This window comes from Paramisgurnus dabryanus, chromosome 2 (assembly GCF_030506205.2).
Source record: "Paramisgurnus dabryanus chromosome 2, PD_genome_1.1, whole genome shotgun sequence".
Taxonomy (NCBI): Eukaryota; Metazoa; Chordata; class Actinopteri; order Cypriniformes; family Cobitidae; genus Paramisgurnus; species Paramisgurnus dabryanus.
This window is the reverse complement of record NC_133338.1, coordinates 30,347,179-30,365,371: the sequence shown is the minus strand read 5'-3', so window position 1 is coordinate 30,365,371 and position 18,193 is coordinate 30,347,179. Positions and strand designations below refer to the sequence as shown.

The 18,193-nt window shown below is 38.9% G+C and overlaps 1 protein-coding gene and 2 long non-coding RNA genes across 3 annotated transcripts in view; 1 reads left to right on the top strand and 2 right to left on the bottom strand.

Moving 5' to 3' along the window:
* Positions 1–422: 422 nt before the first annotated feature.
* Positions 423–11,238, bottom strand: LOC135749291 (uncharacterized). Its single transcript, XR_010532335.2, has 3 exons — positions 10,041–11,238; positions 2,270–2,360; positions 423–2,163 (listed from the first exon to the last, which is right to left on the bottom strand). It is a non-coding gene; the product is annotated as an uncharacterized lncRNA (long non-coding RNA).
* The window catches only part of LOC135749290 (intelectin-like), a 31,864-nt gene continuing 16,491 nt past the window's right edge, over positions 2,821–18,193 (top strand). The window contains exon 1 of the mRNA XM_065267846.2: positions 2,821–2,974. The gene's annotated coding sequence lies outside the window, so the exon portion shown is untranslated. The remainder of the gene's footprint in view (positions 2,975–18,193) is intronic.
* Positions 13,014–17,074, bottom strand: LOC135749267 (uncharacterized). Its single transcript, XR_010532329.2, has 3 exons — positions 15,754–17,074; positions 15,488–15,646; positions 13,014–14,890 (listed from the first exon to the last, which is right to left on the bottom strand). It is a non-coding gene; the product is annotated as an uncharacterized lncRNA (long non-coding RNA).

Here is an 18,193-nt window from a genome sequence, read left to right as displayed (position 1 = left end):
TTACATTGAAGAGCTGAGCTTTTAACCCAAAGTTAAATATTTTTCGACCACAGCGCGGAAAAAAAACGGACAGCTGCTGGCTGTTTTGAAAAACGCCATGCTTCCATTGGGAAAAAACATATGCCGGCCACAGGCATACAAACTTTGTTGTGTACGCCCCCAGTTTATGTACATTCTATGCTTTGCCCACCCTGTTTTATAAAGGCCCACCCACTTGAACATTTCTGGCCTCGCCACTGCACTGAAGGGATTAATTTGTACATTATCCCACATATTGCACAGCTATTCCTATATGAGTTAATATAAAAACACAAATTTATTTGATATCTTTTATTAGCACTTTTTTTTAAAAGTAAACAGAGGGAAATCTGTTTCCTAATGGATGTAAGCAAAGACGTGTTAAAACAAGCTCATAGTCCATACAAGATAAACATTCAATTTATTAATTTCTAAATAACATGCCATATATAAGTTTATAATTATGCATATTTATACTGTATCCATTCATAGGTCTTAAGCTGCATGTGGTAAGATTAACCTACTCATAGTACGCTTACCCGAAATGTTTTACTCCAAAACATTATAGCAAAAAACTAACATTTCATCTTAAAGGCACCACTTTTATTGTAGTCATAATAAAGTTTTTTTTTTTCAAAACAATAACTTAATTTAGTTACGACTTAATGCAGAAATGGTAACGCAACAACTCATGTATGACGTGTCTTGTGGTAAAACTGCCGACCAATCAAAATGCAGTGAGAAGAGATCTCTGGAACCCCGCCCCCAGGATGTCATGTTCTGCAGTGAGGCGCTAATGGAAATAAAATCAAATAAATAATAACACTCTTTTCTTCATTCTATAAATTTTATTATCAAAATATTTAAAAATATTTTAATCGTTTTTAAAGCTACAGAAGTAATTTCCCTTTGCCTTCTGTTGTTTGCTTAACATAAAGACACAAACATAAGCAGATTTTTTGAGGGTTCTGCCACTTTAAGACTGGATAAGCATGGATCCATATATACATATCCGACTTCTTTCTGAAACTGTTGGCGTTCACTTTAAGACATAACTGTTTGTATAAGAATACTTGCCAAAACTTGCCTGTATTGCATAATTTTGTGTGTGTCCTGTAAACAGAGAGATTCTGTGAAAAGCACGTCTTGATGGGTGCTTATGAGTCTGCCCTTATTATTTTATTGTTGACCATATTGCCATTTTACATACATGACATTTCTGTTAGATATATTTGTTTTATATGTATATTTACTGTAATACCAGTGGTGCTATGCTATTCTTCTTATAGAATTCTTATTCTGTCAGGTAATGTTAATGTAAGTCTTAGAATGGTGATTATTTGTAATTTTTTCTCTTGTTTCTTTGTAGACCATTACATTGTATTTCATGTCATATCAGTGCATATGCAGATTCTTTGACAGCCTAGTTCAAAGACTTTTCTTCTTCTAATTCTCCGACCGGAATCTGGTCCATATTTGGCTGCCTCAACCAGCTAAAACTTAAATGTAGTGAGGTTTACTACAGGTTTAAAAAGGTGTAGTGCAGTGGAGTTTAAACTTTTCACCCCAGTACCATGTCATAAAATTAGACATTTCAAATGACCTACTCACCATCATAAAAAAGTAATTTTTCAATATTGCATTCAGGTAGAGCAACACCAGATATAAAAATGTTCACTTCTGAACACCTCTGAACAGCAGCACCAAAGTGTCCAGAAGGAAGCAGCGTTGGCTTTGTGCGCTGGACTGCAGGAGAAGAGTCGCAGTTGCTGACAGACACCATGGTATCCTGGTCCATGACCTGCGAGAAGGTGGCGTTCAGCCATCTGTTGACAATGACACGACCGTTCATTGCTGAAATGGCTTGAGCTGCAGCTTCAGGGCTCGTGAAACACACAAAACCGAACCCTAGGCTGCGGCTGCCATTCCTTACCACCTGAGAACAGAAACATCCAATACATGTGGCGTATTTTTTTAAATGTCAATTACAGTATAACTTATAGGAACTGTTAAATGTCTCCTATTAATCTTTAAAAATAAGCATCATCCCTTAGCATTGGTGATGGTCCCAAACGTGGAGAAGACTCTTTGAAGCTCCTGATCTGTCCAGCTGTAGGGCAGATTGTTCACATAGAGATGAACTCCCTGTAAAGACAACACATTAAAACACAAGTCAAGTTAATCTACTCGGACACATTTCATGTTCACTGAAGATCTAATCACATTTTTTTGTGAGTTTTGTGATGAATACCGGGAAGAGGGTCTTGTAGTTCATCTTCAAGCGGTCATGGTTGGCCTTCTCAGTCTGACGCTCCTGAAATGATCTGTAGTGGCTGATGGACCTTTTGACACAAACATCAGCTGTTAGTCCATCACTGAGACTTTCATCTATTTTAGTTAATGAAGTTTACTAATACTACTACTACAACATATACAGGCTCTACCAGTTGAGCTATACTTCAACAGTAAAATTTTTTTAGCATTTTAGCTAAGCAGTAATGATATTCATCACCAGATAAACGGTTATTTACAGTCCTGCAATACTACAGTAAAGGTGTGATTTTGAGTATGTTTGCCCCCCCAAAACCTTTTAGCACCAGCCGCCACTGGTTTCTTTAAAAGTTTCTTTGGAAAGACATACATGATGAACTGTTGGAAAGTGTTGAGATTAAATGTTTCACAGTTATAGTTTTAGTTTTACCCTTAAAGGGTTAACTGTCTTCTCTGTAATTTTCCAGTGAGGTCTGTTTTTATTTCCATAAGAGCAGATGAGCAAATGTTTTTGCCTTTTTTGGATGTAAATCCAGCATCTATACCATATATAGAAAACCTCCACACCTCCTTAGACTCCTATATAAGCTGACTGTTGACAAGAATCTTGAAGAATCAACTTTTACATCTTGGTTATTTCTGAATACGGTGTAGAAGAGCCACGAGCGACAACAATACAATACAGGTGAGAGGTGATTTTTTGCTTTATCTGACATTAAAAAGTTGAAGAGTGGGTTCATTGTTTAACCCCTAATTTCCTTTCAAGGGATACTTGACTCTGTGTCATGGTAATGACATTATGGGGAACGCTATGCAGCGTGACGCACGTGAATATTCTTTCCAACTAGAGCCGTTTCTCAATATGCGTTCTTGTCTGTACTTGTGTTCTTGTGGACTTGTGAAACGTCATCAGCCGCGGCCCAAGTACTGTTCCAATTCAAAGTTCGCATCAAGCCCAAGTTCACATAAAATCCCCGGATGTGTTCTTGATCCGCCCATTTTATCGAGGATGCATCAGAGGAGACTTGTGTGGACTTATGACAGCGAAGTTTCCCAGAATGCACTTCGTGTCAGAAGTTCGTTCTTCCGAGTCTGAACTTGCAAGTTCGAACTACGAAGGACACAAGTCCGAGTTTGGCGTACTTGGTTTTGAGAAACGGCTTAGGTCTATATATAGACGCCGGCGGATGACGTCATGTGACGTCGCAACGCGAAGCTAATAGCCGGAGAAAATGTAGGTCAAACAGCTATTGCTTTTTTCAGCGAACGCTTGTGTGAATGTGAATGTGTCTTCTATATCTAGTGAGATTTAGTGATGGGAAAAACGAAGCTTTTCGAAACTTCGAATCAATTGAACCAGTTGCTTTGAAAATTGATTCAGTTTTTCGAAGCAGTTCGAAACCCACACACGCTGGCGACCCCTGCTGGTCAAAATAGTGTAAAGCAGATGTGTCCAAACATTTTACACTTTTTTTTACAAAATAAGAGCTAGATTTTTATTAAAATATGTTACAAAAAATGATTTAACTTAATTAAGACACAGTTAAAAGTGTATTATGTGTTTTTAGTTTTATTTAGGGCAAACAAATAAATAAAACTAACTACCCTTTTAATTATGCATATTTTTGTCATTAAATCTGTCTATAAACAAAAAGTAGACAACATGGCAGTGTTATTAGTCAGAAGGATAAATGTTTTATGAAGTTTCATAATAAAACTGACCCGAGTTCATCTAAACATATTAGACACTGGTCATGTGATCAACTCCCCCTAGTGGTGAACCATCGGATTTTCGAAACGTTTCGAAACAGTTATGACGTAATTAAGCCTCGTTTGCTAAAATCACGTGACTTGGGCCAGTTTGAAACAAGCTCCGAACCACTGATTCGAAACAAAAGATTCGTAAATGTTTCGAAGCCTTATGAAGCAGTGCTTCGAAAACGGCCATCACTAGTGAGATTAGATTAGATTAGTTTAAAAAAACTAGGAAAACATGGATAAAGAAAGGGATTTAGAAGTGTGTTACCCCCTGTCCTAGATTATTATTGACGGGGATAGCACGAGCTTTGTGTGTGTGTGTTTGGTGCGGAATACACGCACGCTTTCCCCGAGGGGGAGGCGTGCGGGCATTGTGAGAAAATACTATTCAAATGCTCCGCTCTCGATGGTTTTGTTTGATCAAACAAACCTTGCAAGCCTCGTGTTTCAACGGGTGTCCGTGAGTCGGCTTCACCCGTTTTAAGAGAGTGCTGTGAATTACTAGTTCTGAGGATCAAGATGTAATTAATGTTTATACAAAAAACACAAATGAGCTTACTGATAATACCTTTTCTCCATGTTACGAAGAATTATGTTGTGACCCGATCGGCTGTATCAATTTAATATTGACTGGCCAGCACAAAATATGAAGGCTGCCAGTGAACTTGACGAAAGAGGTTTCACTTTCTTCTCTGATTTACACTGAGAAGTTATTAAACGGAAGATGCCGATTCCTCTCATTTATTGTTAAACACATCAGCGAGTTTCTCAAACATTTAGTTTTTTTTAAATAATCCAGATACGGCAAATGCCCCGTATTGAAAGTTTCTCGCGGTTTATTTGTTGCGAGAGACAGCAACAATATAAATAGATAAACAAGTTTATATGGTCGTGGGTCGCGCTGGAGCTTGCCTTCGCAATATTGGCATTCTTCACGTATATCAAGCAGATTTATTGGATGAAATTAAGGGTAAACTTGAATCCTGAAATATTAGATGAGCTCAGGAGAGCGGCGGACTTTTATCTCCGTGCTACTAAAGAAAGGGTTTTTTCCTCGCCGTAGTTTCCCCCCAGAATCTGCATCAGTTTTACACAACATACAGATAATAAAAAAACAGAGTGTTATCTCTCGTGCCCCCCTCTCCATCAGAGAGCCTGGGGGACGAAACAACAACAACCAGCAACCACAGAGGCATATAAAGACTGATCTGAGAGCAGTCATTGTCTCAAATCTTAAGGCTGCGTTAAAGGGGACCTGTCGTTCACACGTTGCCTTTTGGGGCACTCCTCATGAGAGCGCAGATAAAACCTGCGCTTGATGTGCCCTCACATACAACATAGTTTGTTAACCCCTTATGTTCCGTCTTTATTAAAGAAGACCTATTTTTTGTCTCCATTAAAAAAGACATATAAAACAGAACAATGGGGCATTTTAGTAGCTCAGCTGTGCCCTGCCGGTCCTCCGCTTCAGGGCAGTGAGCATTCGATTTCCGGAATCAATCTCCTTATTAGTGTATTTTTTCCACGAGTGGAGAAAAATTATAAAATGTCACAAAATGGCTGCTAGAGGTATTGTACCAAAGAAGGATGGAGGGCTAAGGCCTATTTAGATCGATCTCTGAGGAGATACAATTCTAAAAATGACAATTCCTTCTATTGTGGTGTCAATCAGGTCTGAGGACTGGTTCGTCATGATACATTTAAAGGAACCCTATGCATATATCTATCCTCCTGCAGCATCTGGAATTTCCCAGGTTTGCTTTCGGGGGCAAAGCATACCAATATCGGGTTCTGCCGTTCAGCGTAGTTCTTCCACAGCGCATAATGCATGGATTCAACCCTTGCTCCTCTGAGATTTCAAGGGATCCAAATACTTAATTACATAGATTACTGGCTAGTGTAAGTCCAGTCTCGAGAGATGGCAGTTCGGCATCGAGATGTCGTCCTTGCCCATATGAAGCGCCTAGGGCTACGGAACAACGCCAAAAAGGGCATTTTAACACCCTAGCAGAAAATATAATTTCTTTGGGTAACTTGGGACTCAGTGAAGATGTAGGCACATATGTCTCCTGCACACACAGATTCGATCCTGGCATTAGTGTCTAGAATCAGATAAGGCCAACCTTACACTGTAAAGCACTTTCTAGAGTGTTAGGTCAGTTGGCAGCAGCATCCAGTATTAGGGAGACCTGAGGTCGCGCCCTCTATACAGACTGGCGCATCAGGTTCTCCTTTGGTCTCACAGGAAATTTTTTGTCATTTAGACATCCCCGGAGTCCAAAAGGTGAGAGTAGACACCCTGTCGAGGCAGGGGCTGAGGCCGGGGGAATAAAGACTCCACCCAGAAGTGGTGATGCAGATCTGAAATTGGTTTGGTCGAGCCAAAGTCGACTTATCTGTGTCTCGAGGGACGACTCATTGCCCATTGTGGTTTTTCCCTTTCACATCCAGCCCTGTTGGGTCTGGATGCTATGGTACAGACGTGGCTGAGGCGACGTCTGTAAAGTTTTTTTTTTTACAAAATCGGTTTTCATCCGGTTTATATCCATTTACTACCACAGTTTATGCTGCGGTTATCTCTGTTTTTATGCTCCTATTAATAAGGACTATATCTGTAGTTGTTTCGAAAGCCCTTCTCATGGCCTCTTTCAAACACATTTGACTCATGTACAGATAAATTAATGCTATTTTAAATGGAGACTGTTCACTACTCGGTTTAGTGACAAACATTTATTTCCAAACTGCCCAGTGGCTTCAGTTCTGGAATTTTTACCAAATCGGTTTTCATCCGGTTTATATCCATTTACTACCAGAGTATAGGCTGCGCCTATCTCTGTTTTTTATACTCCTATTACTAAGGGCTCTATCTGAAGTTGTTTCGAAAGCCCTTTTAATGGCCTCTTTCGAACACATTGACTCATGTACAGATACATTTCTGTCACTGAAGTTAGCCTTTTTATTAGCCATCACTTCTCTGAGGAGAGTGAGTGACTGACAAGGTTATCAGCTTCTTATTCATGCCTGGTGTTCGCTCCAGATGAATTGAGGCTATTTTTAATTATTCACTACTTGTTGTAGTGACAAACATTTAGTTCCAAACTGCCCAGTGGCTTCAGTTCTGGAATTTTTACAATACCGGTCTTTATCCGGTTTATACCACTGATCTATATAAATGACTGGATTGCGCATAGAACGCTTGATGTAACTGCGTGAGGTGAAGCCAGCGCAGAGTTCGAGCCGCCATCTTGGTATACCCAACCGGCAGAGAGCGTCATTGACTTCCATTCAAAATCATGATCAAAATTTACCCCCTTTACAGCGTATCAGTTACACAAGGTTAATTTTTAGGATATGTGTACCGTAATTATTTGTTAATTCTGTTGTTATTTGCAATGTTTATGTTTTAATCGGGCAGGATAATGGATTTATAAAAAAACCGTTAATGTGAGTGTGTCTGTTGCATATGTTAATGACACGGGTATAAATAAAGTTTTGTTTGACATTCAGCTACACTGTGACGGCGTTATTTCTCTAAATAAGTTTGGGTAACTTGTAAGTTTAGATAAAATTACAAAACTAGCAAATTATTGCATGCACATACGGTACAAAGTATGATTATTTATTTAGATTTCAGAATGAGCACGTTTATTGTCATTAATACTAAATATGCTGGGTCTGTCTGCTGATCTGATACTGTAATAAAGATGAATGTATAATAACTGTTTAAAACGCAAAATGTACAGCTTTCAGTAAATAACTATTTACATGCTTTGGACGTTTGTGTTGTAATAATGTACAGGGTAACTTCACATATAAAAACGAAGACGAGTAGAGTGATGTTTTATCATTAAAATCTGATAACGTCCATTGATTTAATAGAACGTTTGGGTATACCAACATGGCGGCGCGGTGGCTTCACACGTGTGACGTCATGCGCAATCCAGTCATTTATATAGATCAGTGGTTTATACCCAGAGTATATGCTGAGGCTATCTCTGGTTTCACACTCATATCCCTGAGGGCTCTATGGGTAGTAGTTTTGAAAGGGCTCCTTATGGCCTCTTTTGAACCCATTGACTCGTGTACAGATAAATATCTGTCACTGAGGTTAGCCTATTTATTAGCCATCACTTCTCTGAGGAGAGTGAGTGACTTACAAGCTTATCAGCTGCTTCTTCATGCCTGGAGTTCGCTCCAGATGACATTAAGGCTATTTTAAATTATTCACTACTTGGTGTAGTGACAAATATTTAGTTCCAAACTGCCCATTGGCTTCAGTATTGGAATTTTTACAATACCGGTTTTTCATCCGGTTTATATCCATTTACTATCGGAGTATATGCTGCGGCTATCTCTGCCTTCACGCCTTTATGCGTGGTACATTTAGGATGAGGCCTCCTGCTCAAATCAGAGTTCCAGTATGGGACCTGGCAGTAGTTCTGAAAGGGCTCTTTATGGCACCTTTCGAACCCATTGACTTGTGTACAGATAAGTTTCTGTCACTGGAGTTAGCCTTTTTATTATCCTCACTTCTCCGAGGAGAGTGGGCAACTTTCAAGCTTATCAGCTTTTGCACCCGAGACCGGGTTATGTTACCAAGGTTCCTAGCGATGTGGCTAGAACATTGGTCTTTCAGGCTTTTCATCCTTCTCCTCAAGAGTCGGCGGATCAACAGAGGCTACATCTTCTTTGCCCTGAGGGGTTTTAGATGTTTACATTAATAGATCTTCCACCTTAGAAGATCCGACCAACCTTTGGTCTGTGTTTGGTTCTCCAAGAGAGAACATCCTTCCTCTAAACAAACAATCAACAATTGATTGTGGAGGCTATTTTTATAGCGTATGAGGTGCGCAATATGCTTTCACCTCTACGGATTAGGGCACACTCAACTAGGAGTGTGGCGTCTTATCTGGCCCCTTTGTCAGGGACCTCCATGCAGGATATTTGTTGTGTGGCGGGATGATCTCCCGCACACATTTTTATGAGGTATTATGATTTTAGACCTCCCTTTTCTACCTGGATCTCAGCTCTTTATGTCTTAAGTTGTAAACAACACTTCACACCTACAGACAGTCACAATTAATTATGGCGTAGTGGGTATCTCGTTCCCCATAATGTCATTACCATGACACAGCGTCAAGTATCCCTTGAAAGGGAACGTCAGGTTACGACTGTAACCATGGTTCCCTGAGATAGGGAATGAGACGCTGTGTCCCTTTGCCATAACTCCTTGTGCCTGTAGCATTCGCTTCTTTTTAGCAGAAGCTGTTTGACCTACATTTTCTCCGGCTATTTATAGCTTTGCGTTGCGACGTCACATGACGTCATCCGCCGGCGTCTATATATAGACCTAGTTGGAAAGAATATTCACGTGCGTCACGCTGCATAGCGTTCCCCATAATGTCATTACCATGACACAGCGTCTCGTTCCCTATCTCAGGGAACCATGGTTACAGTAGTAACCTGACGTTGTCACAGGCCCACAGGTGGGCCCAAACATTATACCTTACTATTAAACGATAATTGCCTTTTCTAAAACTAAAATATGGTTGTTGACAAATTATATATGGTTGTAGTTTTGTATGGTGTGTAGTTTTGCAAAAATTGAGACTCAGTGAGACTAATTTTGTAAAAAATCATGGGTCCACAGGTGTGCCTAGGTTATTATAATTAAAAACAATTAAAGCTCCCATAACACAAGCTGTTTCTGCGTATCTGATGTTTATCTGGAGTAGCCTACCTTAAGAGTAGTATTACATCCTTCATATCTCTGAAGAGTCTTTAGTTTGATCAGATTTATAAAAAACAGATCAGCTTCCGATAACGTATGAAAAACATTCAGAAGGAGTTACGAGCTGCGGGAGGAGTGAGTCAGGAGTCATGCAACACTTTATACACTACTGGATAACTTATGATTCACTAAAATGTTCTTGTCATTTATATAATATGCACTGACATGCCTATTTCCAACATAACACAGAAGTCTTACTTACCGTTTGCAACTCATGACCCGGTTGAGACTATTTAATGAAATCCAGCGTTAAACAAACACACAAGTAAAACTCCGCTGCTACCCCGGAAAAACAAACTATATCCGTTGTATCCAAAAAACACACTTCTTTCGTACCATTGTTAAGTCTTGATATAAAACAAAGCTGTCACGTGAAGTGATGCCTGTGACTTCTAGCGTCCTTGTTTCTCGCTTTCCCACTGATTGACGTGTGGGCATGGTTTCTGGGGGAAGTGCACATAAAAAGAAGTGATACGTATGGCTTTTCCTGATATGTCAGCTGGACCCTTATTCGAATTTTTTTTTCAGAAACTTGTATGAACCCTGGCGAAGTCCATGCGGCACAGATATACTCTGAAACATGTTTAGCATGAGGAAATCAACTCTTAAACTGCGTTAATAAGACTGAATGCATGAAATATCATTGTACCGCCCCTTTAAACTATATAAACATGGCTCATGACACCTCTAGCCAAACCAATGACCCCTCAGGATATGTGCTGCAACCTAAAACATGCCTGTGCGTGCTCAGTGATAGAACCCACAACTGGATTACTTAAATTCCGTTGGATGTGCTTGGATGTAGCTGGTGGAATGCTGTTATTTAGGCCAGAGAACATCTTTAAGATTATTTTAGCATGTTGTGTACTGCACAACCTTCAGTTGATTAGAACATTTATATAATCTCATTCTCATAGTTTTTTAAATAGTTTTTGCAGTTTGCTACAGTGCGCATTTCAGTGATTCTTGGGAATTTGAATAAAACGGGTTTAAATTTTGAAAAAAAAAGTTAGTTAAAATACAAAATCTGAAGGTATATCATTATAGACCAAGGTCTTGGCTGTTCAGCAATTTACTGGTGCAACCACCCCTGTTCGTATTTTTTTCATAAAATAGGCGTTTTTCCAGTTATTACTCATACAACATTTACTTTAAAGCAACACTATGTAGTTTCCATGTAAAAATGACTTACAGCTCCCCCATGTGGTTGAAAAGCGCAACAGTACCTGGTATCAGACACTCTTTTGCAGGCAGGGGGAGGGGCGGGGCTGTGTTTCCTACCCTCCATCGCCACTTTCAGAGTGTGCTTGTAGCAGCTAGGAGGCTGCTCAGGTTGCAGCAACAGTACAATTTGTCCAGTTAAAAGTTGTTCTATCACTGAAATAATTTTAGAGACATTATTTAAAGGTAAAAAAAACTACATAGTGTTGCTCTAAGCCTAAATAGAAAAAGTAATGATTTTTTTATTTAATAAACATATTTTTGTATTAATAGAGACTATTAATTTAATAACTCAACAGCACTGAAGAAACATATTGTAAGCATATTCATTTAAAACAAATAACACTCCGTCTGACGGTGGTGACATTGGCCTCATTACAACATACAATTCCAAAATGTATACCAATCAAGTCAATGGCTTCTTGCTTAAACTTTATGTAAATATTTGGTCCAAAAAAAAAAAACAATCCTGAGCACTGTGATGAACAAATATCAAATCATAACTTCCGAAAATACATAAAACCTGACAGAAAACCTGACGGTGGTGACATCTGACGGTGGTGACAAAAACCTAATATAGATTAAAAAAAACTGTCACTGTTCACATTAGCCATCTTGTTTCCCCTCTGTTGCTAGCTACTTCAGACCTCTTCTTAAAAATTATACATTTATTTCATAATCTAATCTAATATTTTTTTTACAAAGATGACGGTGTTGACATGTTACGGTTGTCACAGTAGCAGTGTCCAAAAATATGAACAAGTTTAAGATAAAATAGCAAACATAAAGAAGCTTGAGTGATCTTGAAGCATGCAGTAGAGCTGAAGGTTTGAAAATAGGGTCCTCTGGAACAGGGCCAGATTAACACTTTGTTATACCCTGGGCAACAATATTCAAGGGCCCCATCATCACGATCCCAGGATCACCATAATATGGTCATATACAGAATATATTACTGTAATATACACACTGTAAAAAATCCAATTAATGAAATGTTGGACGGGCAAAAATATATAAGTTAAACCAATTTTTTAGTTTGAGCTAGTTGAGAAGACATATTATTTTAAGTCTAGATAAATCTGTGTTTAAAACATTAAATGAATGGTTATTTTCAAATCCAGTCAACATTCAGAATGGTTGGTATTTACTGAACTAATTAAGACAAATCAGGTAAATATGTGGAGTTATGACAGCTATGTTTCCTGACAGCAAAATGCTCATAATATTACTGTTATTTGATCACAAAATGTAATTGTAAGAGTTGTTCAGGCGTGAATGTATGTGCTTAAAGTTTAAATATGCGGTCGGTTAATAAAGATAGCGTCTATTTAAAAGTGTGCTCGGACACTTTCGGACGTAGATTAGCTCCATATGAGCTCCATATGAGCTCCAGAAAATCACCGGCGCTTAAGCGCTCACACCCCGCCCAGCGCAGCCTCGCCTCGGCAAGCGCATCAGAATTGACTGCTGGCTCTGATATCTCTGTGGCGTTTAAACGTGATTTAATTCCCAGCTAGCAAAAATTGCGCGGGCCGAAAGCGGAACGATTAATGCTGGAACACTCGGCCGATCCTCGGCATGAATCTAGGTCTATGGGAAGCCGAACTCCTCAAAAGAAGGACGAAACTGCGCCACTCGATTGATCCGCGCTGCGTGGACCGATTATATGCGCGGCCCAATGGACAGAGCCGCGCGACTGTCTGGATAGCGCAGAGATGAGTTGTTTACTTGCGCCACCCGATGGATAGTGCAGCGCTGACCAGTTTCATCAGAGCAGCGCGACCCACTGGGAAGCGCAGCGCGACTCTGATGGAATAGACTCGATTTACCCATAATTCTCTGCTAGTGGGACAAAACAGTGTAAGTGCTGTCAAAACATTATTAAATATTAAAGTTAAAAAAATAAAAGTGTCATTATTCGACTGTTTATTTATTGGCAGGCCACTTGTGCGAATTCCACTCCCTCTCTCATAGAAGCAACTTAAACCATTTTGCAAGATGTAAACAACGCTGGTCCAGAAACACTTCCTTTTTCAGTTTGTAACTGTTTTCTTTATTTCACATATATCTTAAAGATGTTAGTTTAACTTTTTGATTTAGTTCTATATGTTCTTTTGGTTGTTGTATTTTATCCCAACGTGTTAAAAAACTGAAACACGAAAAGCTTCGACCAGCTTGTTTACGACTTGCAAAATGGTCTATATAGCAGTGCTTGGTTATTGGGAACAGTTGAGATATTAACAAATACAGCTTATGTCACTTTATCAGTGCGGGACTAACAAACCAAAGTAACTTGCAAACCCACATTTCCTGATATGTCAAGAAATGCAGCTGGCACTACCAGAAAAATATATGCAAAACAATTGCATAATGCTATAATGTCATTATTAAATCATTAAAAATTATTACAAAATTTAAATAATAAAATAAATGCAACTGCAATGCATAAAGTATACAAATGACGAAGCAAAGCAGCATCAGAAGTGTGTTTAAACGGACGTGGCTCAGAACACCATATAAGATATTATAAGTATAAAACGAGCACTAGATAAAAAAAATCGTTGATCATTGCCCTTCATATTGTAATCATTTTTATTAATGTCAAATAACAGAATAGTAAAATTCGTGCATATCTTTAACACAAAAAAATAATAATAAACAGAGATAATTTACGTCAGACGTGTGGTCACTTCTATTAAATTAACTGCCAAGAGGAAGAAGGTGTTATTTATGGTTACCCGATTATACCAATCAAGCTGATAAGTGTTTAGATGCTGTTTTAACTTATGCATTAGTAAATTAAGTTGTCTTGTGGCAAAATAAACAAAATGGTTATTTAAACTGGAAATAAATTGTATACTAGCAGAGAATTGTGGGTAAATCGAGTCTATTCCATCAGAGTCGCGGTGCGCTTCCCAGTGGGTCGCGCTGCTCTGATGAAACTGGTCAGCGCTGCGCTATCCATTGGGTGGCGCAAGTAAACAACTCATCTCTGCGCTATCCAGATAGTCGCGCGGCTCTGTCCATTGGGCCGCGCATATAATTGGTCCGCGCAGCGCGGATCAATCGAGTGGCGCAGTTTCGTCCTTCTTTTGAGGAGTTCGGCTTCCCATATAGGTCGGATTGCTCTGCGAGCGCTCGGTTTTAACGCGCCCCAATTGCGGAACCCCGAGTGAGAGGACGTAAGCTTCCCTCCAATCCTGTTCCTTATTTGGGCTTGTTTAATTGATTGATTTTATTGATTGGTTAATACTAAAGTTGCTAAGCAACCATTATGCAACATTAACTGAAAATAAAACACACAAGGAAGAACAAGGATTTCACGTTTAATCCATTTTTTATTCACTTGAACACACATTCTCTCTCTCTCGTACACACAAACAGGTTTCCATGTTTTGTGGGGACATTCCATAGACGTAATGCATTTTACACCATACAAACTGTATATTTTATTCCCCTTACCTACCCCACTCCCTAAACCCAACCATCACAGAAACCCTTCTCCTACTCCACATTTACAAGAAACATCATTTTGTTTGATTTATAAGCTTGTTTCCTCATGGGGACACAAGGTCACAAAAATACTAGTATTCCTATCTTTGTGGGGACACAACGTGATAATTACCAGGTGCACACACACACACAATCAGTTCAAATACGAATTTTCCAAAAATCAACATTTTTAAATTTAAAACGTTTTAATTCATTGTCTGTCTATTGTCTGGATTCGGCCACCATCCCTGTCATATGCTAGCACCGACCACCTGGTGATGAGGAGCTCTATCTCCTTTTCTGTGTCATCTTTGGTCAGGGCATTCCGGCGGACTGCATCTGAAAAAAAAACAAAGATAGAAGAGGTTAGCATGACCATGTGATGTTACTCATAAAACCACCAAAACTTATTTTGGATGCAGGGCTCTACACTTACATATCTTTTTAGTTTAGGAGCACATTCAAAAATTTAGGAGCACATTCTGATCAATGACAAAATAACCTTCCCATTATAAGGAGATATTTGACTATAACATTTTAACCTTATTAAATTTCAAATTCATAAATTGAGTTAGAATAATAAGAGGCAATCAGGAAGAATAAGTTACCAATCAAATGAAATCAGTAGCAACACAATTCATCTTTGCACTGCAGAGGTGGCATATAACAGAAATGTGGGATTTAGTTATATTTACAGACTGTTTAATGAGGCTCAGAAGTGGCATTAATGCATTTCAATTTATGATAATGTTATGATGCTAATGTTTTAAATAGAGTTTGAGTATAGAAATACAATTATGATCAGTCTTGAAGAAAAAAAATGACTAACTTTTAAGACTAGTCTTAAAGGTTTATGCAACCAGCCACTGATCGAGTCAGTCGCACTGTAGAGCCCTGGGATGTCACTACAGTGCCGTTTCCAGCACTGACACTCACCCAAAACCACACTTTTCAAAGTGAGCCCTTTGAATGCAGGCTTTCAGTTGACCCCACTCCAATTAATGAGTCTCGCCACGAAGAGTTCATTGTTTTTTTCAGGACCCACCCCACGGTGTCTTTAAGAGTCTTGTCTCCGACCATTCCAGGAAAAACAGTCTGAAACAAAAAGACATGTACCTTATTAGTTATTTAAGGAATATAGCATGAGTGAAACTGAGGACTGACTTTTAGAAATGATCTGATTAAACCATAATTTAACTCACCAAATTCTTCTTCTCATCTGGATTATTTAATGTCTCCTACAAACATTGTAGCTCCTCAATAGTTGAAAGTGGGAGCCCAAAATGTGTTGGGTCTGGGGTGAAGTCTGCAACTGCTGCTCTCTAATAGAATCGAGCTGGATGAGGATCTCTTTAGCAATAGGCTTTATGCCCAGCTGCACTACTTCCTGAATTTCAGCCAGCTCCTTGTTTCCTGTCTGCCATTACTGGACAAACTGATAAGTTGTGTCTGATTATTGTTGTTGTGACTACTAAGCTCAGGCACACCTGGATTAATCAGTTTGTCCAATAATGGCAGACAGGAAACAAGGAGCTGGCTGAAGTTCAGGAAGTAGTGCAGCTGGGCATAAAGCCTTTTGCTGTAAGACACAAGAAAAAGCAGGCATAGCAGATTACTAGCAAAACATTGTACGTAGATATGTCAGAGTAAACCGAGAGAGATCACTTTGTATAATTCCTACCTGTAGGCACAGCCTCCTGAGAAGACCTGTGTTGTGTGTCATATACTTGTGTGCCATGTAAAGGTGGGGTGTGCTAAAAGAAAAGAAAAATATGTTTTAATCTCATCACATATACCAAATAGGAATAGGCAAAAAAAGGGGAATTTTTTTTTTTTAAATGTGGTCAATTCAATATCAATTCTCATCGTTTTTCTGTATTTATTTTCATTACATTATATCTGAAAAGCATTGCGGTTGAAGGAACTGTCAATGTCCCGATTGGGCCAGTGCTGCATGATCATAAAAGTTTACATTTTGCACGCATTTTTAAGCCTTGTCAATTTAAGCATTCAAGCGAAAGAGAACTTGCATGCGCTATGTGAGAAGAGCACACACTGGAAGCGCTTACAGCTGCGCGACAGCGTGCAAATTACAAAATTAATTCTAGTTCTCTCCTTGCAAATTCACACATTTTTAAAAAAAATGCCGGCCTTTGCGAGTAAACAGACGGTTTTGAGAAGAAGTAGAAAAAGAATGAATTCATTGCCTATCATAATTTGATCCGTGCATTAGTCTTAAAGTGGTAGTAACCTTCACCTGTCTGTGTTTTTAAATGTTAATCAAACTACAAAAGAGGAAGTCACTCCCTGCTTTTCACTGAATAACGATTTGTAACTTTGTGCAGATTAAATAAAGGTTAATCCTAATTAGTGAAGATATGCCGTGTTATTTTACATTTGATTACTTTTTTCAATTTCTGTATCTGAAAAATACTGTTAGACCTACCTGAAATGCACAGATTTCTTCATTTGTATCTTTGTTCTATTGTACTTATATTGCGTTGCTTGCATTTAATTTTTATTAACAACCATTAACTTGTCTTTAATCTATGAAATTGATATTAGTAGTTTTAGCTGTAGTATCAAAAATAGAATTGATAATTGTTAATTTTCACTGTTATTTAAAATATTGGGTGTCATAACCTTATTACAAGAATAAATGGGTAAAAACTACAAAAACTATTTCATTCATTTATTACTTTTTTTGTGGTGGGGCCAGTGAAAATGTAATCATTGAATCGAAAATCGCAATCCAATCAATTTGAGATCTAGTGTATCTGAATTGATTTGAGACATCTGAAACAATACCCAGCCCTAATACCAAAGTGATTTTTTTCTCTCCATGGGCTAACTCGCCCTTCTTACTTGAAATCCAGTTTGGCCTGATGTCTGACTTCTGCTAGCTGCTGCATGGGTTGGGGTGTCTGTAGGTGTAGCACTCAGGCTGTTGGTAATGGAGATTGGAGACCACGATGGTAGACTAAGCGCTGTGATGTTCGCTGAAAGGGGAGAAGCCCGTGGACCCACAGAATTTCTACCTGTGGGCACAGCCCCCTCACAAGACCTGTTTTGTGTGCCATGTATGGGTGGTGTGCTAAAAGAAAAGTTGTTTTAATTAGGGCTGGGTATTGGCAAGGGCCTCCCGATACGATACGTGTCACGATACATGGGCCATGATACGATACGTATCACAATACAATCAAAAATGTAAAAAATAGAGCTGAACACCTGCAGCTCTTTGAAAGATACAGGTGTTTTTAAATTTTCTGCCATTTTCTCACTCCCTCTAACTTCTGAGACATTGGCCGAATGGCAGTATATGGCAGACAACTGGACAGTGACAACTACAGCAACGGCGAGGAGGTCGTTTGACACACACAGAGGGATTTGATGTTTTTTAAAATATCGACAGTAGAGATCGAAATATTGATACACTATCGATATCGATTTTTTTGCACAGCCCTAGTTTTAATCTCATCACACATACCAGTCATCAGTCAGATCATCGTCAACAAGCTTACTGTCGTTCTTAATACCTTGCAGCAAATTAGACAACGATTTAACTGCTTAGTGTCTTAGATTAGATTTAAAATAATGCATTTGATCAGCTATTCTTACCTAAGAGCAGCAGTGTTTCCCACA